This window comes from Microcebus murinus, chromosome 18, assembly GCF_040939455.1.
Source record: "Microcebus murinus isolate Inina chromosome 18, M.murinus_Inina_mat1.0, whole genome shotgun sequence".
NCBI classification, from domain to species: Eukaryota; Metazoa; Chordata; class Mammalia; order Primates; family Cheirogaleidae; genus Microcebus; species Microcebus murinus.
In genome coordinates this window covers 24585876-24608868 of record NC_134121.1, presented here as the reverse complement: position 1 = coordinate 24608868, position 22993 = coordinate 24585876, and the positions used below count along the sequence as shown (strand labels likewise).

At 40.0% G+C, this 22993-nt stretch overlaps 1 pseudogene; it reads left to right on the top strand.

Moving 5' to 3' along the window:
* The first annotated feature begins 16659 nt into the window (after nucleotides 1–16659).
* On the top strand, nucleotides 16660–17685 carry LOC105855296 (large ribosomal subunit protein eL14 pseudogene; annotated as a pseudogene).
* Nucleotides 17686–22993: the final 5308 nt, after the last annotated feature.

The window sequence follows — 22993 nt, the reverse complement described above, 5'->3', positions numbered from 1 at the left end:
CTCGCGTCCCTTCCCGCTGTGGCCCCCGCGCCTCCGTTCCCGGAGCACTCGGGGAGTTGTAGTCTCTCGGCCTGGCGGGGGCCGGGGGTGAGGGGGGACCAGGAGCGCCCCGCAGGTGGGCTGCAAGGTCCTCAGCACCGCCTAGCGGCCCGCCCGCGAGAAAAAGAGGCGGCACCCAAGTGCTGGAGTCCAAGGTTCGTCCCCACCCACCTCAAAAGAGGCTTCTTGATTTCGACTCCCCTTGTGCACCCTTGAAAGGAGTTTTTGAGTACTCGGTTAAGTATTCAATGAAAGCTCTTTGTCAGCTGTAAAATCGGGATAAGGGGGGGAAAAAGAAAAGAAAGCTGTTTGGCTGTCTTTGTAGCTTCCACGTTTAACCATTCAGGGCAATAAGTGACCTTATCAAGTGCTCGCTATGTAGCTGACAAAGAATGGCACTATTCAAATGCGTTCGAGTCTCTGACAGCGCTTGCGTGACACACGCACAAACACACACTCTTTTCAGGCTTGAAGTCTACAGGATGCTGGCCAGCCTGTGATAAAGCCACCAGTATCAGCAAAAACTGTCTTTCCCAAGCAGCCCGTTCAATCTTGAGGCAACGCGTTGAACGTTATGAGATGAAATATCATCTTTGTCCCATTCATTAAATAAATACCTCTTGGGAGTCACACAAAAGACTCACCCCAGCTCCGCAGCTCAAAAAAAAAGAAAAAAACAAAACAAAACAGATTTCCAGTATCTCCAGTTCCTTCAAGTAAAATCACAGATACCTGTGAGGATGCCGTGTGGAAAGGAAAAAGACATTCTATGTGACCACTTAGGGTTAAACTTAAGGAAGGTGCTAAAACTGTACAGAGACAGGTCAATATAAGGAAGACCTTTCCCTAGGTGATGACACTTCCAAAAATAAAATATACTGTCCCATAAAAGGGCCTGTAAAGGGAACCAACATTGCACTCCTCTGTGACTGGATTAGGCAATTTATATATCTATCTCCTTTTATCCTCCCAACAATGTTTTGTAAAGATATTTTTACCCCTCTTTAATAGATGAGGAAGCTGAGGGAGTTAAAGTGATTTGGTGAAGCTCAAATAGTGATTGACAGAGCTGAGATCTGAGGATTAGGGAATGCCTTCCTAATTCTTGGTGTGTTCAAATGAAAACTGGATAACATCTCATCAAGTTGTTGTAAACAGAATTCATGACTTTGATGGGGAGTTGGATTAAATGGCCTCTAAATTTCTCCCAACTCTTAGAGTCCATGAATTTCAGTGCAAGACTGAACCTTTCTTTGTTGAAAAAAGGCATTCCTCCCTTCTCAATCTGGTGTGCAATTAATGGTATTGTGCCAAAATGTTAATGGGCTGTAAAACTCCAAAGCTGAGAACAACAAAGCATAAGTATCTCCACCTTCTAAAGAAGAGTTATCAGTTAACTCTCCAAATAACTTGCTAAGAAGTGACTAGACAAGTCTTTTAACCTTTCTCTACCTCCAGCTTCAATCAGAGAGACATAAAAATTCAAAGTCACCTCATTACAAAGAAGGAATATTACAAAAGATTAGGAGTGCCTGCTAGATCTTTCTCCCAAGCTGGTAAGTCTTGCTTCTCACCAACCACCATGGTGAGAGTTTTTTGTTGTTATTTGTTTGTGACAGGGTCTCACTCTATCCCCTGGGCTAGAGTACAGTGGCATCAAGAGATCCTCCTGCCTCAGCATCCCGACCAGCTAGGACTACAGGCGAGCCACCGTGCCTGGCTAATTTTTCTACTTTTTGTAGTGACGGGGTCTCACTCTCACTCAGGCTATTCTGAAACTCCTGGCCTAAAGCAGTCCTCCCACCTCAACCTCCCAAAGTGCTAGGATTACAGGCGTGAGCCACTGCACCTGGCCCATAGTAAGAGTTTTGAGGTGAATCAGACATATCCCTCCAGGAGTTTGGAGAGATCCTTCATGCACATTTATGAAGATGATAAGCCACTTCTGGCCTGCAGAATTCTGAATTAGGGAAGATGGCTGGCATACTCTCTCTGCAATAAGACAATGAGAAAGGGCAGCAATGGGGCAGCCTCCTCTACCTGTGTTTGGTATAGCAAGACTCTTATGGGCCAAGCAGATGTTGCATACATAGATTATTCAGGACATTCTTGAAGGGATCTACTCGATGGGATCACCTGCTAGAGTGAGGAGACCCAGTAATAAGGGTCTGAAAATGTGGACTTCAGGAGGTAGTGGCTGAAGGGGGATCTTCAGGTCCACAGGTAGAGCCTCTAAAGAACCCATAAATGCTCCCAACAAGAAAGAACCAGTACCTAGGTCTCTGCCTCTGATGTCATCAGTCATGTGAGAGACCTTTACCTCTTTTCTTATGATCCCTCCTACTTCTCTGACCTTCCCCAAACTCCCTCACCCTGGAAGAGACCTAGAAACAGCAGAGTAAAAAGGAAAGAGAACAAAAAGAGAAAAAGTGCAGACTAAACACAAATTTTCAACTGCCTGACAAAGAACCGAGAAGCTTTAAATCAGATGTGAAATTGAAGTTTTGGTTTGGGCTGGATTAGACTTTTAATTACTACAAAATAACATAAAAGGGATTCAGGAGATTTGCCCAAGGTGTCATCCACGGTAAGGGAAGGAGGATCCAATACATGCTTTTAAATTTCAGGCTAGCCACTTAGTAGTTGGTGTCTTTAGCATGTTTCTTAATTTCTCTGATCTTTGGTTTTCTCACCTGGAAAATAGGGATAATATAACCTAGCTGACAAGGTTGTCGTAAGGATAAAAGATAATATGGTGGCATGGTAACTAAATGTTATTTTCTTTCTGTATAGCATCTTCATTATGTAATACTAAGAAGCTATATCATTGGGATCACAAAAAGCTATATCATTGGGATCACAAACTACTGCTTAGTAGTCATTTGTCATTGATTGCATTGATAAGGTAAGCAATGTCCCTAAACTTAAGTAGTACTATAATATAAGTCATTCTCAGGAGTGTGACATTCTCAATGACACCCAAAGCTCCCACTCACCCTCTTGCAGTTGTCTTGCCATTCTTCCCCATTTTCAGATTCTTCCTATCTTCTGTGTGTGTGCTAATGTTCTGGGCCTTGTGAGAGTCTGGTGAGCATCCCTCTTGCTGTGGTCCACAAAGTGTTGCAAAATGTGGCCTACTTCTCCAACTTCAACTCATCACTTTGCCTCTTATTCTGCTCAGCTGGCTCCTTTTTCCCCCTCTTCCAACATGCAAAGTTCTTTCCCACCTCAAAGCCTTTATATTCCCTTTGCAGGTTGCAGCTTAAAGGGCACTTCCACAGAAAGGCTGCTGTGCCATCCCATTATAAGCAATCTCATGCCTTCAATCCAGTAATCACCACATCACTCATTTCCTTCCTAGCACTTAACATAGTCTGTGATTTTATAATTTTACTTGTTTAAAGCTCATCTCCCTCCAAAAGTTTGCAGGGACCTTGCCAATCTTGTTAATAGATATACTCCCTATTCCTACAATAGTGGCTTGCACATGGCAAACACTCAGTAGTTGTTGAATGATGCATACTAGTATCTGTCCTGTAACAACCTTATGCCCTGATGTCTGCCCTAAATGTACATGTTCTATACTGTGCGACTCTGTTCACCTTAGCCATTGCTGATTGGATTGGGGTAGGAGTGGGGGACTGTCACAGATTAGCCCAGGACCTAGGTATTATAGGGCCTGACTTGGAAAAATTAGCCAGGCCAGTGCGTTTGGGGGATGGAGAGACTCGAGCCAGTTAGCCACAGAAACTGAAATCAAAGTCTGTCACTTGGAACTAACTAGCACCACGTTGGTAGAGAGAAACTCAGTAGACAAGTGGGGAGAAGCAGGAATATCATGGAAGGCAATCCAAATACCTCCAGAGAAGGCCACCTCAGTTCCTAACAACTTTCCATGAATCAGCTCCACTTCCCTGAGGCCCACCCATACCATAGTCCCCATTCTTGGAACACTGTGACATGTTCTCTCTCCAAGATCTTCTAACCCTTCTTTTTCTGTCAAAAAGAAAGGTTCAGTGTGGTGTGATTATGCCTTTAATGGCTCTCTAATATTTTCTTATCTTTCCTTTTATAATATCAAAGTGAGATAGTAATGTGGATAGAATTTAGGTTTCTCTGTACAGTTGACCCTTGAACGACATGGGCTTAAACTGTGTGGGTCCACTTATTCACAGATTTTTTTCAGTAAATATATATTGGAAAAATTTTTGGAGATTTTGAACAATTTGAAAAAACTTGCAGACAAAACACATACCCTAGAAATATCAAAAAAATTAAAGTTGGCTATGTCGTGAATGCATAAAATGTACATAGATCCTAGTCTATTTCATCATTTACTGCCATAAAATACAAAAAAAAATTATTATAAAAAGATAAAATTCATCAAACTTTTGTATACATGTACAAACTGTACATGGTGCTATTCACGGTCTAGAGAAATGTAAACAAATATAAAGATGCAGTATTAAATCAAAACTGCACCAAATTAACTGTACTACATACTATACTACTGTAATAATTTTGTAGCCACTGCCTATTGCTGTTTTGATGAGCTCAAGTATTGTGAGTATCCACTTAAAACACCATGTGATGCTAATCGTCTCTGTGTGAGCAGTTCGCCTCTCCAGAAATTGTGTATTACAGTAAAAAGTGAACTTTTGTGTTTCTTGTGTGTTTTTCATAGTGTTTAGTGCAATACTGTAAACCTTGAATAACGCCATGGGACCTATATGAAGTGCCACTAGTGATGAGGGAAGTGCTCCCAAGAAGCAAAGAAATGTCATCACATTAGAAGAAAAAGTTAAATTGCTTGATATGTACCATAGATTGAGGTCTGTAGCTGTGGTTCCCTGCCATTTTAAGATAAATGAATCCAGCATAAGGACCATTATAAAAAAAAAAAGAAAAGGAAATTCTTGAAGCCGTCACTGCAGCTGTGCCAACAGGCGCGAAAATCTTGCACTTTTTGTGAAATACCTTTTGAAAATGCAGCTTTTATGTGACTGCAGGATTGCTATACAAAAGGCATACCTATATACTCTAATATGATTTGAGAAAAAGCAAAGTAATTATATGTCAACTTAAAGTGAAAGGAATGTGAAGGATCTAAAGCTGGAGAATTTAATGCCAGCAAAAAAAATGGTTTGGTAATTTAATAAAGAGGTTTGGCTTTAAAAATATGTCAGGATAGGCCGGGCGCTGTGGCTCACGCCTGTAATCCTAGCTCTTGGGAGGCCGAGGCGGGCGGATTGCTCAAGGTCAGGAGTTCAAAACCAGCCTGAGCAAGAGCGAGACCCCGTCTCTACTATAAATAGAAAGAAATTAATTGGCCAACTGATATATATATAAAAAATTAGCCGGGCATGGTGGCGCATGCCTGTAGTCCCAGCTACCCGGGAGGCTGAGGCAGAAGGATCACTCGAGCCCAGGAGTTTGAGGTTGCTGTGAGCCAGGCTGACGCCACGGCACTCACTCTAGCCTGGGCAACAAAGTGAGACTCTGTCTCAAAAAAAAAAAAAAAAAAAAAATATGTCAGGATAACAGGAGAAGCGTCTTCTGCCGACCAAGAGGCAGCAAGAGTTCCCAGACTCCATTATGAAAGTCACAGAGGAGAAAAGATATCTGCCTGAACGGGTTTTTAATGCAGACCAAAGTGCCCTGTTCTAGGGGGAAAAATGCCACAAAGGACATGTATTAGTAAGGAAAAGAAGCAAACATCAGGATTTAAGGGAGGAAGGGGTAGTAGGTTAACTCTACCACTTTGTGCAAAAGCAGCTAGGTTTACGATCAGGACTGCCCTTATCTATAAAGCTGCTAACCCCCAAGCCTTGGAGAGAAAAAATAAACATCAGCTGCGAGTCTTTTGGTTGTACAACAAGAAGGCCTAGATGAGAACTCTTTTCTGGATTGGTTCCATCGATGCTTTGTCTCTGAAGTCAGAAGTAACTTGACAGTAAGAAACTGCCTTTTAAATTCTTGTGATATCGGATGATTCTCCTGGCCACCCAGAACCCCATGCCCCATGAGTTCAACATGGGAAGCTTCAAAGCCATGAACTTGCCCCCAAAATAAAGTCTCTAATTCAGCCTCTAGATCAGGGGGTCATAAGGACCTTTCCTGGCTCATTACACACAGGACGCTATGGAAAAGATTGTCAATTCTGTAGAAAAGAACCCTGAGAGACAGAACATCATGCAAGTCTGGAAGGATTCCACCATCGAAGACGCCATTGTTATAGAAAAAGCCATGAAAGCCATCAAGCCCAAAGCAATAAATTCCTGCTGGAGAAAACTCTGTCCAGATGTTGTGCATGACTTACTTCATAGGATTTACAAGAGAGCCAGTCAAGAGAAATCATGAAAGAGATTGGATATGGCAAATAAATAAATAAATGAGTGGGGGAGGGGGAGGGGCTTTAAGATAAACAGGTCTTAGTAGATCTTAGCAGCCAGCCCAGTGGCTCACACCTATAATGCTAGCACTCTGGGAAGCAGAGATGGGAGGATGGCTTGAGGTCAAGAGTTTGAGACCACCCTGAGCAAGAGTGAGACCCCCATCTCTACTAAAAATAGAAAGAAATTAATTGGCCAACTAAAAATATATAGAAAAAATTAGCCGGGCATGGTGGTATGTGCCTGTAGTAGCTACTTAGGAGGCTGAGGCAGAAGGATCACTTGAGCCCAAGAGTTTGAGGTTGCTGTGAGCTAGGCTGATGCCATGGCACTACACAGCCCTGTTCTCCCCCGTGCTACCCAATATATTCCAAACGATTTCTTCCTTCTCTATAACTCTCAATTGTTCACCGAGCTTTCTAAACATTCTGTATCCCAAAGTTAAGCAAACAGAGGAATACTATAATGTACTATCCTGCTAATAAAAGAATATATGCTTCTTCTCCTTTCCCTCCTTACCCTTTGACAGGGAGTTAAGGTTAGCACTGCCAAGCCAGTGATAACTCCTCAACTCTGCGCATTCGCTGCCATTGGAGGGCTGGAGAGGGAAAAAATAGCAAAAAACATGGAAAATATGTCATTATTATCTTTTTGTCTCTCTTTGGAAACCCTCTCTCACACTCTGCTGCCTCACCCTAGACCTCCAGGCACCTTACTGTATTTGAGTTGTATTATGGTTCTCCTTTACTGAAAGAATGTTGGTGATAAACTTGTCTTTGTCTGAAAATGTCTTTATTTCGCTCATTTTGTATTGATAGTTCAAGTGGGTATAAAATTCTTAACATTGACATTTATTTTCACTCAGCATTTTTTTTTTTTTTTTGAAGCAGAGTCTCACTCTGTTGCCCAGACTAGAGTGCCGTGGCGTCAGCCTAGCTCACAGCATCCTCAAACTCCCGGGCTCAAGTGATCCTCCTGCCTCAGCCCCTCAAGTAGGTTGGACTACAGGCATGCACCACCATGCCTGGCTACTGTTTTTATATATGTTTTTAGTTGACCAGTTAATTTCTATTTTCAGTAGAGACGGGGCCTCGCTCTTGCTCAGGCTAGTTCTGAACTCCTAACATTGAGCTGTCTGCCTGCTTCGGCCTCCCAGAGTGCTAGGATTACAGGCGTGAGCCACCACGCCCAGCCTTAATGTATTTTCTGGCCTTTCATGTGCTTCACTACAAAACATTTACATCCTGATCAGCATTCACTATGCTTCCTGAATCTGAGGATTCATGCCTTCCATTAATGCTAGAAAATTCTCAGCCATTATCTCTTCAAATATTGCCTCCTCTATTTTCCTTTTCTCCTGGAAATATTATTAGATGTAGGTTAAACCTGCATTGTCTAATATTAGTCACAATAAAATTACATGTGGCTAGTGAGTATTTGAAATGTGGCTAGTGGAAACTGAACTGTGTGTTGTATAAGTGCAAAATACTCACTGGATTTCAAAGACAATATGAGGAAAAAGAATGAAAAATATCTCATTCCTGATTTTTATATTATATGTTGAAATGATAATATTTTTGATTAATTTCACATGTTTCTTTTAATTTTCTTTAATGTTGGTACTAGAAATTTTTAAATTACCTATATATCTCACATTATATTTCTATTGGACAGCACTGTGTAAGAGTATTTACTTCTCTTTTCTACATATCTTTATATTTTCCATCTCCTTATGTCTCTATACTACATTTCTTGGAATTTTCTTCAATGTATTTGATAGTTTACTGGATTATATCATCAGCTGTGTCTGATCTGCTATTTAATCCATCCACTAAGATTTAATTTTAATCAAATTAAAATGTATTTTTCTATTTTTACAAGATTTGTTTGGTCCAAGTATCATATTATCTTCTTATGTTTTGGGTTCCTTCTTTTATATTTTTAATCCTTTAAAAACAAAGTCTATGATCTGTATCTAATAATTATTTGATATTCTTGGGTATCTAACCCTGCAATTTGTTGTGTCTGCTAACTCTTCCCTTGAAGGATTATTTTCTCATGTGTTTGTAATTTTGGATTATGAGCTCATCTACAACAGGGGCTTATCTTTGTTATTCTGAAGATACATGGGTTGAGTTTGCTTCTGCAAACCCATCCCAGTATCATGGGTCCATGACTATAATTTATATTCACTTGTAGACTTTAGAGACTTCCTATACAGCAGAGATAATATGATTTAAACCTCAAAGGAGGAATGCACATGGCTGCAATTTACCAGAGGAGATCTTTATTTTTATTTATTTTCCTACTCAGTGCCCAGGCTGAAACAAACAAGTTTTCTGGTTGACTGCCTGTGTCAGAGGACAGCTTTTTTTTTTTCCCCAAATTATCCCTTTCACTAACAGGATAGCCCTTTGAGAATCTTGGATTTATGTAGATGTCTCAGTTCTAATTTCCATGTTGACCAAGGTAAAGCCCATGTCTCTTTCTCTGTGTGTGGTTTAAGAGGAGAAAAGTAGTAGGAATTATAAAACAAATATCTATATTCCTACCACTCAGAATTAATAATTATAAATGTATCAAATTTGATTCATCTTTTTAAGAAACAAAATATTATAAAGAAAGCTAATGTCCTCTTAAAACCATCATTCCTAGTGCCACCCCTCCACTATAAAGCAAAAACTCTTCCATTCAGTTGTTTAATATTTATAAATATATAAAGATATGGATCAGCAACTGATATATAGCATTGCTTTGTGTGAATAATCATTTTTTATTTATATGATGGTATCATAACAAATATATTTTTCTGCACCTGGCTTTTTTCATTCTACATTGTTGAATTAACTGCATACAGAGCCAGTCCATTTCTTTTTTTTTTTTTTTTTTTTGAGACAGAGTCTCCCTTTGTTGCCCAGGCTAGAGTGAGTGCCATGGCATCAGCCTAGCTCACAGCAACCTCAAACTCCTGGGCTCAAGTGATCCTCCTGCCTCAGCCTCCCGAGTAGCTGGGACTACAGGCATGTGCCACCATGCCCAGCTAATTTTTTCTATATATTTTTAGTTGGCCAATTAATTTCTTTCTATTTTTTAGTAGAGATGGGGTCTTGCTCTTGCTCAGGCTGGTTTCGAACTCCTGACCTTGAGCAATCCACCCGCCTCGGCCTCCCAGAGTGCTAGGATTACAGGCGTGAGTCACCACGCCTGGCAATTCCTCATATTCTTATTTCTTATACTCCTGAAAATTGCTCAGTACTTTAGAACCTTGCTCATTTTCAGAATTCTCTCTATTCCATCTGCAGGTGCACCCTGACACCTAATCCAAACCAAACTTACCTTTGTAATTTTTTTCCCTAGCCACTAGACCACCAGAGATTATCTTTATAATTTTTTTCAGGACACCTAGGATTATCCTTGCTTAAAAATAGACAATTATCTCTGAGGCATTAGGTTTTTCAATGACACTTTGTATTCTACTCATCCTCTGTATTCCGACGCATTTGTATCTACCTAATATTGCCTAATCTTAGTTTATATTTTATAATATTTCTTTGACAACCCTTATATATATGCCTAGTCTCTATTCCTCCTGAATAACAATTTCTAGTCTAAACAGTACAAGCATTAGAAAAAAGATTCACTTATTTAACTTTAATACAATATTAACTGAATAAAGAACTCTTAATAAAACTAAAAAATAATGTTTATATTAATGTCCACATTTCCTTTGGTGATCAAATGTTAACAACACACAATTTCAATAACTTATATAGTAATGTTTTTATCAAAATGTTTCTGTATTAATAATGGAAAATTGGCCTGGCACAGTGGTTCATACCTGTAATCCTAGCTCTTCGGTAGGTCAAGGTGGGAGGACTGCTTGAGGCCAGGAGTTCAAGACCAGCCTGAGCAACATAGCAAGACCCTCTCTGCAAAAAATTTTAAAATTAGCCTGGCATGGTGGTGCATGCCTATAGTCCCAGCTACTCAGGAGGCTGAGGCAGGAGGATTGCTTGAGCCCAGGAGTTTGAGGTCACAGTGAGCTATGATTATGCCATTACACTCTAGCCTGCGCAACAGAGCAAGACCCTATGTCTTTTTTTTTTTTTTCAAGACACAGTCTCACTCTGTTGCCCTGGCTAGAGTGCCGTGTTGTCAGCCTTGCTCACAGCAAACTCAAACTCCTGGGCTCAAGCAATCCTTCTGCCTCAGCCTCCCGAGTAGCTGGGACTGCAGTCATGCGCCACCATGCCCCATTAATTTTTCTATGTATATTTTTAGTTGGCCAATTAATTTATTTCTATTTATAGTAGAGACGGGGTCTCACTCTTGCCCAGGCTGGTTTCGAACTCCTGACCTTGAGCGATCCTCCCGCCTTGGCCTCCCAGAGTACTAGGATTACAGGCGTGAGCCACTGCGCCCAGCAAGACCCTATCTCTTAAAAAGAAAAGAAAAGAAATTAATATTAGAAGGGAATTCATCTTTATTGAGTTTACATACCTTTGAGGTACAAATGAAATGTGCTAAAAATTGCCCAGAAGTTTGTATTATTGATAATAGAATAATTGTGTACACTCTATGGTAAGCACCATGCTAAGCCTTTATTTTATTTTCACAAGACCCTATAACGTAATATTTCTTTTTACAAAGAAGAAATTGAGATTCAGAGAGGTTAAATTACTTGCCCAGAGTTACACTGCTTATAGTCAGAGCCAGAGCCAGGATTTGAATACAAATCACTCTGCTGACAAAATTTCTGTTCTTTCAACTATAGAATGCCACTTTCACCAGGTGTGGTGGAGCATGCCTAAAGTTCCAGCTTACCCAGGAGGTTGAAGTGGGAGGATCACTTGAGCTCAAAAGTTTGAATCCAGCCTGGGCAACATAGCAAGACCCCATCTTAAAAAAAAAAAAAAGAATGCCACTATCATTCCCAAATCCTGCATAGAAAAGGAGGTCAAATTATCAAACTAATGTGAGATTTTCCAAAACTTAACAATTATCTTATGATGTTCCCATATGGAGGATCAGTTAGTCACTGATAAAATCAGCATGAGAATTCCACAAAAGCAACCTGAGAAAATTACTAGGCCATTTTAACACATGCCTCCTTCTAGGTATTGTTATGGAGCGAATCTCTCATCCAAAGGCTGGTCCTGGTGACTTGACTTGGCCTTGGTAAGGAGCCAGCAGAGCCTCAGCACCACCCTGGAGGCTAACTGTCCCTGAATAGGTGGCAGCATTGTTCAAAACCATTCCATTATTACACTCAGTAAAGGTCTTCTGTTAGAATCAATTCTCATATAAAGGAATCCCATTCCAAAAGAAAATCAACCCTAACAAAGCTTTTGTTATAATGTTTACAGAGTCATGTTCATATGAAGTAAGAAATTCCAAACAACTCCCAAAAGAATCCACAGTAAATCTGGATACTTTTATTTGGCATACAGAATTGCATCAGTGTACAAATGCACTGTTTATTCATCATTGATAATTAACTGACAAAAAGCAAACCTTTCTGAGTATATGAGAGACATATCCTAAAGCACTGATTTCTCATATTTCAAAAATAGAATTCCACTTAATTATGTCATTGACACCCCGATTACTTCAACCCCCCTATGAATCTAATAACACAATAATCACAGATTTTCTGTTCTTCATCTTAAGGACTTCCATTTTTGTTTATGTTTGATTTGTTTCACATACTTCTAGACTTGTCATGTTTTATTTCTCTTCATCTTTTTCAGATCTAAAAATAACAGCAAAAACCTACAAAGCTTTAATTATTTAAAATATTTCTAATAAAATTACATTTTTTTATGCACAGGGCCAAATTATACACATAAATTAATCATTCCTTCCACAAACACAATATCAAGGAGGGTGGCCTAGGTTGAATATTCTAACATATCATTCAGATTTTTCTAGAAGAAATAAATTATAATAGAAGAAAATGTAATGTAATTTTCAAACATATATCACATCAGTAAATTATGAAACGTAATTTCAAAATGGTATAAAACACACCAATTCTTCCTTGAAATCAAAAAAATAAGACATACTATGAATGCCACCACTACCTATCATTACCACATCCTAATCATATGTGTCTCCCTCTGTAATTATTGTTTTCATATCCTGGTTATGTGTATATCCCCAATGTTATCTATGATACTTCGGGTCAAGGTCCTTGTCTCATCTTTAGACCTGTTTTCCCAAGGTCTATTACAAAACTTGGCACAGAACCTGCTCGAGCTTGGGCTCAGTGGCTCACACCTGTAATCCTAGCACTGTAGGAGGACGAGGCGGGAGCATTGCTTCAGGTCAGGAGTTAGAGACCAGCCTGAGCAAGAGGGAGACCCTGTCTCTACTAAAAATTTTTAAAAAATTAGCTGGGTGTGGTGGTCTATGCCTGTAGTCCTAGCTACATGGGAGGCTGAGGCAGAAGGATCGCTTAAGCCCAGGAGTTTGAGGTTGCTGTGAGCTAGGCTGATACACGGCACTCTAGCTCAGGCAACAGAGCAAGACACTGTTTCAAAAAAAAATTAAAAAAAAGAAGAACCTGCTCAATAAATCATCAATGAACTGAAATAAAACTCCTTTACATATCTTTGAGGTGCAAATGAAATCAGGTATACAAAAGTACTTTGGAAACTGTAAGTACCATACAAGAGTTGGTTAGTACCAGAACAGTACCAGAGAATAGCACTATTGGCTGATGCTTCTGTAAGGCCCTTTACTGGCATATAGAAATCATAGTATCATTAAGGCCCATATTACATATGGCCAAATTTGAGTCTGATAATGTTACTCCTCATCTGACATTTCTGAATAACCACTATTCCAAACAATGAGATGGTCCCAATTTAAAATACTATTTCAATCATGAGGTCAAAATAATTAAAACTAAAGCAACATAACTGAATGACAGTCCAAGAAAAATCATGGACTTCTTTCCCATTGAATAAAAAGGCTTCCTACACTTCAACCGGATACTACACTTAATACAGAGTAAATTCTTGTTAAAGCCTTGCTAAATTTTTTTTTTTTTTTTTTTGAGACAGAGTCTCGCTTTCTTGCCTAGGCTAGAGTGAGTGCCATGGCGTCAGCCTAGCTCACAGCAACCTCAAACTCCTGGGCTCAAGCGATCCTCCTGCCTCAGCCTCCCGAGTAGCTGGGACTACAGGCACAAGCCACCATGCCCGGCTGATTTATATATATATATATATTAGTTGGCCAATTAATTTCTTTCTATTTTTATGGTAGAGATGGGGTCTCGCTCAGGCTGGTTTTGAACTCCTGACCTTGAGCAATCCGCCCGCCTCGGCCTCCCAGAGTGCTAGGATTACAGGCGTGAGCCACCGCGCCCGGCCAGCCTTGCTAAATTTTAAGCAAATACAAAACTCCATACTTAAATCATACAAGATAAAATTTGCTTAAGGGTATTAAAGTATCTGTAGACAAATGAAACAAATTAGTGAGGTCTCTGTGCTGCCTTTTGTCGGGGCCCACCTTCCTTGGTCCTTGCAGTTCTGAATCACCTTAATCTTCAGGTTCAGCCATTTCCCCTATCCCACCAGGTCCAAAGTTAATTCTGACCCCAGACCAAAAGTAATATAAGGTCAGTTAGGACCCAGTATTTCTCTGCACTTTGTGTGTCCCCAGGCATTAGTCCATTTGTCCACCCATCAATATTCCCAGAGAACAATTATTGAATACTGTCTTTGTCAGGCACTATACTAGGCTTGAGAACTATGACTTTGTAACTAATTGTGATATCTATGAGGGAAAGCCACCCATATTATTAGCATTCTTTAAAGTTGTCTGAACAATTCTGGGCTTTTGCCTTTTGAAGTAGATTTTGGGTGGAGCTTTTCAAAGTATAAGGCAAATCATTAGGCATACCGTTTAATTTATAATTAACTGACTTTTTATATCACTTTTTCCTATCTACGAATATATTTCCATCTAGTCTGGTCCTCTTTGCTCCCTGATATTTTGTAATTTTCTCCATAAAAGACTATCATATCATTTTTTGTTTTATTTTGAGACAGAGTCTCCCTTTGTTGCCCAGGCTAGAGTGAGTGCCATGGCATCAGCCTAGCTCACAGCAACCTCAAACTCCTGGGCTCAAGTGATCCTGCTGCCTCAGCCTCCTGAGTAGCTGGGACTACAGGCATGAGCCACCATGCCCGGCTAATTTTTTCTATATATATTAGTTGGCCAATTAATTTCTTTCTATTTATAGTAGAGATGGGGTCTTGCTCTTGCTTCAGGCTGGTTTCGAACGCCTGACCTCGAGCAATCCACCTGCTTCAGCCTCCCAGAATGCTAGGATTACAGGCGTGACACACCGCTCCCGGCCTATCATATCTTTTTTAAATTTCTAAGTAGCCTATGTTTAGGTTTCTATTATAAATTGGATCATTTTCCTATTCTGTGTACTTATCATTACTTGCAAGAATGCTGATTTTTTTTTTTCTTTTTTGAGACAGAGTCTCACTCTGTTGCTAGTGCTATGGTGTCAGCCTAGCTCACAGCAACCTCAAACTCCTGGGCTCAAGCGATCCTCCTGCTTCAGCTTCCCAAGTAGCTGGGACTACAGGCTTGTGCCACCATGCCTGGCTAATATATATATATATATATTTTTTTTTTTTTTTAGTTGTCTAGCTAATTTCTTTCTATTTTTGGTAGAGACAGGGTCTCACTCTTGCTCAGGCTGGTCTCGAACTCCTGAGCTCAACCAATCCTCCTGCCTCAGCCTCTCAGAGTGCTAGGATTACAGGCGTGAGCCACCACACCTGGTCAGCATGCTGATCTTTATATAATGGCCACCCTGCTGAACTTTCTAAAAGGTTTAGTACTTTGTAGATTCTTTTGAATATTCAAAGTAGATCTCCTCTACCAATAAGACAGCTTTGTTGCTTCCCTATTTTTATATCTCTTAACACTTTCTTGTCTTAGCACGCTATTGAATAGGCGATAGCAAAGAGTTTCTTGCCTAGGCCCTGACTTTAATGGAAATGCTCCTAAAGCTTCACCATCAAGTATGATGTTCACTCTAGGTTTTTGATCATTAGCAAGTTAAGTAACTGCCCTTCTATTTATTGTTTTCTAAGAGTTATTATGAATGAGTGATTGATCTCATCAAAATCTTCTGCATATGATATGAGACCATATGACTTTTTTGTTGATTTCTTGATGTTGGACCATTTATTAATTTATTTACTCAACAAATATTTACTGAGTGCCTGCAAGGTGCTGGGCACTGTTCTAGACTCTAGGAAAACAGCAGGTAACAAATAATCCCTACCCTCATGAAGCTTAAATAGTTGGGGAAACAGACAATAAACAAGAAAATAAAATACATAGTATAACAGGTCATGATATGTACTCTGTAAAAAACAAAGCAGAAAAGGGGGATAGGAAGGGCTGGCTAGAAAATGAAATTTAAATGGAATAGTCAGGGAAGTTCTCACTGAAGTGACATTTGAGCAAAGATCTAAGAAAGTCAGTGCTAGGCTGAAGGAACTTCATGTGCAAAGGTCCTCAAGACAGAACTCTGTTGTGTTTTTTTTGAGACAGTCTCACTCTGTTGCCCAGGCTAGAGTGAGTGCCATGGTGTCAGGCTAGCTCACAGCAACCTCAAACTCCTGGGCTCAGGTGATCCTCCTGCCTCAGCCTCCCGAGTAGCTGGGACTACAGGCATGTGCCACCATGCCTGGCTAATTTTTTCTATATATTTTTCGTTGGCCAATTAATTTGTTTCTATTTATAGTAGAGATGGGGTCTTGCTCTTGCTCAGATTGGTTTCGAACTCCTGACCTGGAGTGATCCTCCCGCCTCGGCCTCCCAGAGTGCTAGGTTTACAGGCATGAGCCACTGCACCTGGCCAGAACTCTGTACTTTGCCATTAGAGAATGCTGAGCAAAGGAGTGATAAATGTTGGGGGGAGGGGCTGTGTTTTTTGTAGAGATGAGGTCTCCCTATGTTGCTCAGACTGGTCTCAAATTCCTGGTCTCAAGCGATCCTCTTGCCTAGGCCTCCCAAAGTGCTGGGATGCAGGCGTGAGGTACCATACCCAGCCTGAATGTTTTTTTTTAAGAATTAAATTCTTGCATTCCCCAAATAAATCCTCCTTGTCTTATCGTGTATTACTTTAGTACACTGCTAAATTTGTTAGAATTTTGCTTTTCTTTCTTTTTTGTTTTTTTGTAAACAGATGTAGTCTCACTGAGTTTCCCAGGCTGGAATGCAGTGGCTATTAACAGGCACAATCATTGCACACTGCAGCCTTGAACTCAAGTGATCCTTCTGCCTCAGCCTCCCAAGTGGCTGGAACTACAGGTGTGTGCCAACATGCCTGGCAGAATTTTGCTTTTCTTTATACTCATGAGACTGGTTTCTAATTTCCTTTCTTGAACTTTCCTTGTCCATTCTTATATTAATGGTTGCAACCTTGCAACAAGTTGTCATGGAATAAGTTGGTTGCTATTACAAATTATTTTTTGCACTAAAGGTACTACTATCGTGTATAAGAAAGCTTTTAGCTTCTCGCTGAATGCCGCCGCCATGGCGTTCAGGCGCTTCGTGGAGGTTGGCTGAGTGGCCTACGTCTCCTTTGGGCCTCATGCCGGAAAGCTGGTCGTGATTGTAGATGTTATTGATCAGAACAGGGCTTTGGTTGATGGACCTTGCACTCGGGTAAGAAGACAGGCCATGCCTTTCAAATGCATGCAGCTCACTGACTTCATCCTCAAGTTCCCACACAGTGCCTGCCAGAAGTATGTCTGACAAGCCTGGCAGAAGGCAGATATAAATACAAAATAGGCAGCCACAAGATGGGCCAAGAAGATTGAAGCCAGAGAAAGGAAAGCTAAGATGACGGACTTTGATCGTTTTAAAGTCATGAAGGCCAAGAAAATGAGGAACAGAATGATCAAGAATGAAGTTAAGAAGCTTCAGAAGGCAGCTCTCCTAAAAGCTTCTCCAAAAAAAGCACCTGCCAACGGTGCTGCTGCAGTTGCAGCGGCTGCTGCTAAAGTTCCAGCAAAAAAGATGACCACTGCAGGCAAGAAGGCTCCCACCCAGAATGTTCCTGCCCAGAAAGCCACAGGCCAGAAGGCAGCACCTCCTCCGAAAGCTCAGAAGGGTCAAAAAGCTGCAGCCCAGAAAGCACCTGCTCCAAAGGCATCTGGCAAGAAAGCATAAGAGTATTATAAAGTAATAAAGGTTCTTTTTGACATGTTGACAAAAAAAAAAAACCAAAAAACAATGCTTTCAATTTTTGAAAGCTATTTTCTTCTTCAGTCTGCTTTACCAATTTCTTTTCCATTTTTTGTTTGTTTGGTTGGTTTCATTTTTTTGACAGGGTCTCACTCTGTCGCCCAGGCTGGAGTGCAGTGGCAGGATCATAGCTCACTGCAGCGTTGAACTCCTGGCATCAAGTGATCCTCCCATCTTGGCCTCCTGAAGTACTGGGATTACAAGTATGAGCCACTGTACCCAGCCTGCTGTATCAGTTTGTGACACAGGTGCATCAAAATTTTTCACTATGACTGGAAAATCTGTCAAATTCTCCTTGCAATCCTGTCAGTGAATATGCTGGAAAATGCATAAAAGTTTTTTATTATTTTATCTTTTTAGAAGATCATTTCTTTTACCAATAGGTAATGTCTCTCCTTATCTCAATTAATGATTTTTGCCTTAAATGATATTTTGTCTAACGATATTGCTACACAAGCTTTCTTTTGGTATTTGCCTGAATTACTCTTTTATTGTCAATGCTTTTTTTAAATTAGGTTTTAGTTGTGTCTCTTTTATTTATTTTTTTAATTATAAATTTATTTTTTTATTATTCTTTTTTTTCCTGATTTTTGCAATAACACTCTTAATACATGTGTCTCTTTTAATCAACATATAGATGGACTTTTTTTTTTTTTTTGAGACAGAGTCTCACTCTCTTGCCCAGTCTAGAGTGCTGTGGCATCAGCCTAGCTCACAGCAACCTCAAACTCCTGGGCTCAAGCGATCCTTCTGCCTCAGCCTCCCCAGTAGCTGAGACTACAGGCATGCGCCACCATGTCTGGCTAATTTTTTCTATGTATTTTTAGTTGGCCAATTAATTTCTTTCTATTTATAGTAGAGACGGGGTCTCGCTCTTGCTCAGGCTGGTTTTGAACTCCTGACCTTGAGCGATCCATCCTCCTCGGCCTCCCAGAGTGCTAGGATTACAGGCGTGAGCCACCGCACTGGCCCATTATAGATGGATTTTTAAACAGAGGAGTCAAATTAGTTCACACTGTGACTAATGATATAGTTGAACTTATTTCCCCATTTTATATAGTGTTTTCTGTATATTTCTACCCTTTTCTGATTCTCTTTTCCTTCCTTCTATTGAACTGATTTCTATATTCCCTTTTTTAACTCTGCTAGTTGAAAACTACAGATGTGTCTGGGTTTTTCATAGTTACTCTAGATTTTAAAGGGAAACACTTAACTTTATAGTTATTCTAAATGTTCTGCAGCTATGTCTGTCTTCCTCCTGAACGTGAAGAGATTCTTAGGACATCATGGAACAGATTCTCTCATTATTACTATTTAGAGCATTGTTTCTCAGAGTATGTTCCCCAAAACCTTTCCAAGAGTCTGAGAGGTTAAAACTATTTTTAAAATAGCATTTAAGATTTTTTCACTCTATTGGCATTTGCATTAATGGCATGAAAATCAGTGATGGGTAAAACAGCTGGTGCCTTAGCATGAATCAAGGCAATGGTCCTAAACTGTCCCAGTAGTCACTGTATTCTTCATCATGCAGTCGAGAAGGAAAAAAAAGCCAGTTTCATTTAGGAACGTCCTCGATGAGATAGTAAGAATTGTTAATTGTATTAAATCTTGACCCACGAATACACATCTTTTTAAAATTCTGAGTGATGAAATGGGAAGCATGCATAAATCGCTTCTGCTGCACACAGAAGTATAATAGTTGCCTCACGGAAAAGCACTTGTGCAATTCTTTGAGTTGAGCTGAACTAGCCACTTTTTTCAAGGAACACCATTTTATTTGAAAGAACAACGGATAGACAAACCATGGGTCTACATATGTGGGCAAGTAGCAGACATTTCCTCACAAATAAAGTGAGCCTGCCACTTTCAAGGAAAACAACTCAGTATTTTGTTGCAACAAAAAAAATATTAAGCTTTCAAGCAAAAAAAGGCTATTAAAATACCCATTTTTCCAACCACTTACCTGTGTGAGGCTGGATTTTTTTCATGTACTTCAACCCAGAAAACATACTGCTACAGACTGAACACAGAAGCACTTATAAGTAACTGGCTGACTTCCATTGAGCCAAATATTAAAGAGAGTCACAAAAATGCATAAATAGTGCAATTCTTACTAAGTTTTTATCTTAGAACATCTGTTTATTTCTTATGAAAACATTATTTCTGTCAACCTGTACTGGGTTTATTTATGAATGAAATAATATTTTTAAATGTTAGTTTTAATTTCTAATAGGGTTAAGTATTAATATAACCCACATAAACAAAAGCTCATTGGGCCTCAATATAATTTTCTAAGAGTGTAAAAGTATCCTAAGACCAATACATTTGAGAATTATTGGCTTAAATTTTTATTTCAGGCCGGGCGCGGTGGCTCACGCCTGTCATCCTAGCTCTCTGGGAGGCCGAGGCGGGCGGATTGCTTGAGGTCAGGAGTTCCAAACCAGCCTGAGCAAGAGCGAGACCCCGTCTCTACTATCAATAGAAAGAAATTAATTGGCCAACTAATATATATACAAAAAATTAGCCGGGCATGGTGGCGAATGCCTGTAGTCCCAGCTACTCGGGAGGCTGAGGCAGGAGGATTGCTTGAGCCCAGGAGTTTGAGGTTGCTGTGAGCTAGGCTGATGCCATGGCACTCACTCTAACCTGGGCAACAAAGCGAGACTCTGTCTTAAAAAAAAAAAAAAAATTTATTTCAGCCTTTTATGATAAGTGTTTACAGTCAATGGTTAATTTAAACTTACTGACCTGTTAAATTAATATCTGTTTTCAGACCACATTTTTTTAGCCACTACTCCTCCCACAACAGAAACTTCCTTTGCTTCCCATACCTTCCCTATGGGATTTGCTTTTTATCTTGCAAAGTGTATTCCTAACCTTTAGTAATTTCTAAGTGAGAGTCTACATTAAGCTCTCATGTCTAAAAATATTTATAACATTTATCCTTGAATATTAGTTTAGCTGTGTATAAAGCTCTAGGTTGACACATTTTTCCTTAGCATCTGAGAGAAATTACTTCCTTGTTTTGTGGCCTCTGTTTTGGCTGGCAATGTAATTGGTAATCCTTTGTAGATAGTTTTTTTCTTATTATCTATATCCTGATGTCACCATGATGTGTCTGGTGATAGATTTATCTTTTTGCTCTTGTTGTTAAGAAATGGTCTTGCTCTATAGTCCAGGCTGGACTGCAGTGGTGCTGTCATAGCTCAGTACAGCCCTGAACTCCTGGGCTCAAGGATCCTTCTGCATCTACCTCTTGAGTAGCTGGGACTACAGGCTAATGTTTTTAAAGAGATGGGGTCTTGCTATGTTGCCCAGGCTGTTCTCAAACTCCTGGCATCAAGTGATCCTCCCGCCTGTAATCCTAGCACTCTGGGAGGCCAAGGCGGGAGGCTCGCTTAAGGTCAGGAGTTCAAGACGAGCCTGATCAAGAGCAAGACCCCGTCTCTACTAAAAATAGAAGGAAATTAATTGGCCAACTAAAAATATATAGAAAAAAATTAGCCGGACATGGTGGCACATGCCTGTATTCCCAGCTACTCGGGAGGCTGAGGTAGTAGGATCACTTCAGCCCAGGAGTTTGGGGTTGCTGTGAGCTACCAGTAGGCTGATGCAACAGCACTCTAGCCCGGGCAACAGAGCAAGACTCTGACTCAAAAAACAAAAAAGTGGCTGGGCGCGGTGGCTCATGCCTGTAATCCTAGCACTCTGGGAGGCCGAGGCGGGTGGATTGCTCTGCTCAAGGTCAGGAGTTCGAAACCAGCCTGAGCTAGAGCGAAACCCCATCTCTACTATAAATAGAAATTAATTGGCCAACTAATACATGTAGAAAAAATTAGCCGGGCATGGTGGCACATGCCTGTAGTCCCAGCTACCTGGGAGGCTGAGGCAGCAGGATCACTTGAGCCCAGGAGTCTGAGGTTCTCACTCTAGCCTGGGCAACAAAGCGAGACTCTGTCTCAAAAAAAAAAAACAAAAAAAAAACTAAATTACAATGCGTGGGATAGCCATAATAAAAAAAGAAAAAAATATATTAAAACTAAAACAATGTACTCTAGATTCATGATACAAAGTACTAACTTTTCAAAAAAGCAACAAAAAAGAATCTACTCCAGATCCAAATTTCTTAATCAAGTTAAAGCTAAGAGATTTGTTACTAATTTGTCACTAGAAAAACAGATCCATGAACAATCAACTAAACAATGAATGCTTCCCTCACACCCACTCCAAAAAATAAAATTTTCATGGGTTGGCCTCACAAAAGTTGTGTCTAAACCAGAAATGCCCAGTTACGACACAATCCGAAAATAGATTTTGAGTGGCTAACCACTTCGGCACGTTGCTCACTGGCCGTGAAACCTGGCCCACAGCCAGCACTCATAGTCCGCGCGATAGACGAATCCGTTTTGCTCTTGTGTGATGAGGAAAGCTTTGACGCACTGAAAGCTTGTTTTATTTTACAGGCAGCTTTACTTGTAATGTAAATCAGAATAGGTAACTTATACATACATATTTTCATTACGCTATTTTTAAATGTTCACAATTTTATTTTGATAAATGAAAAATTAGAAAAAATTCAAAATTATAGTTTTATTTCATTCATATCATAAAGAAATAAGGCAAGTTTTTGAATACTATGATAAATTTTATTCTTTGGTATGATAAATTTCGAAGCATGGGGCTACACAAAGGCCAACATTACATTGTTTACAATAGTATCTAGTGCTACGCCTTTATTATTTTTTGAGCATACAATACATCTTCTTAATGGATTTTTCCTTTTTGTTTTATCACTATTGTAAGGCGCTGGAAAATGTCTCTAAAACGCATGAGATTTTCTGATGCAGTACAAGGGTTGTATTGCCTCGATTCGGAGTACTGTTGTAGAAGTTTTGTTATTAACACTAAAGTCGACGCTCAGCTGTGTGCCTTCATATCATGGCTGTCAGCTAACGTCGACACTCGCCTGTGCGCGTTCATCTGTGGCTATCGACTATAGTCGACGCTCGTACCAAAGTGGTTAAGCAACATGGACAAGATATTAGCTAGTTAGGACGGCTGACAGCAAGGTGAGTTTGAATTATTGTCTGGAAGGGTTCCAGCAGTGTCAAATTAAACATGTAGTCAGGTCCTGTTATAAACCAATCATTATTTTAAGTATGTGAGGAAGATTACATACCTCAAATACTAACTTTGTTCATTTACCAAATATTTATTGAGTCCAAACTATGTACCCAAACACTGTATCAAGCACAAGCTCTTGTTCTTAAGGA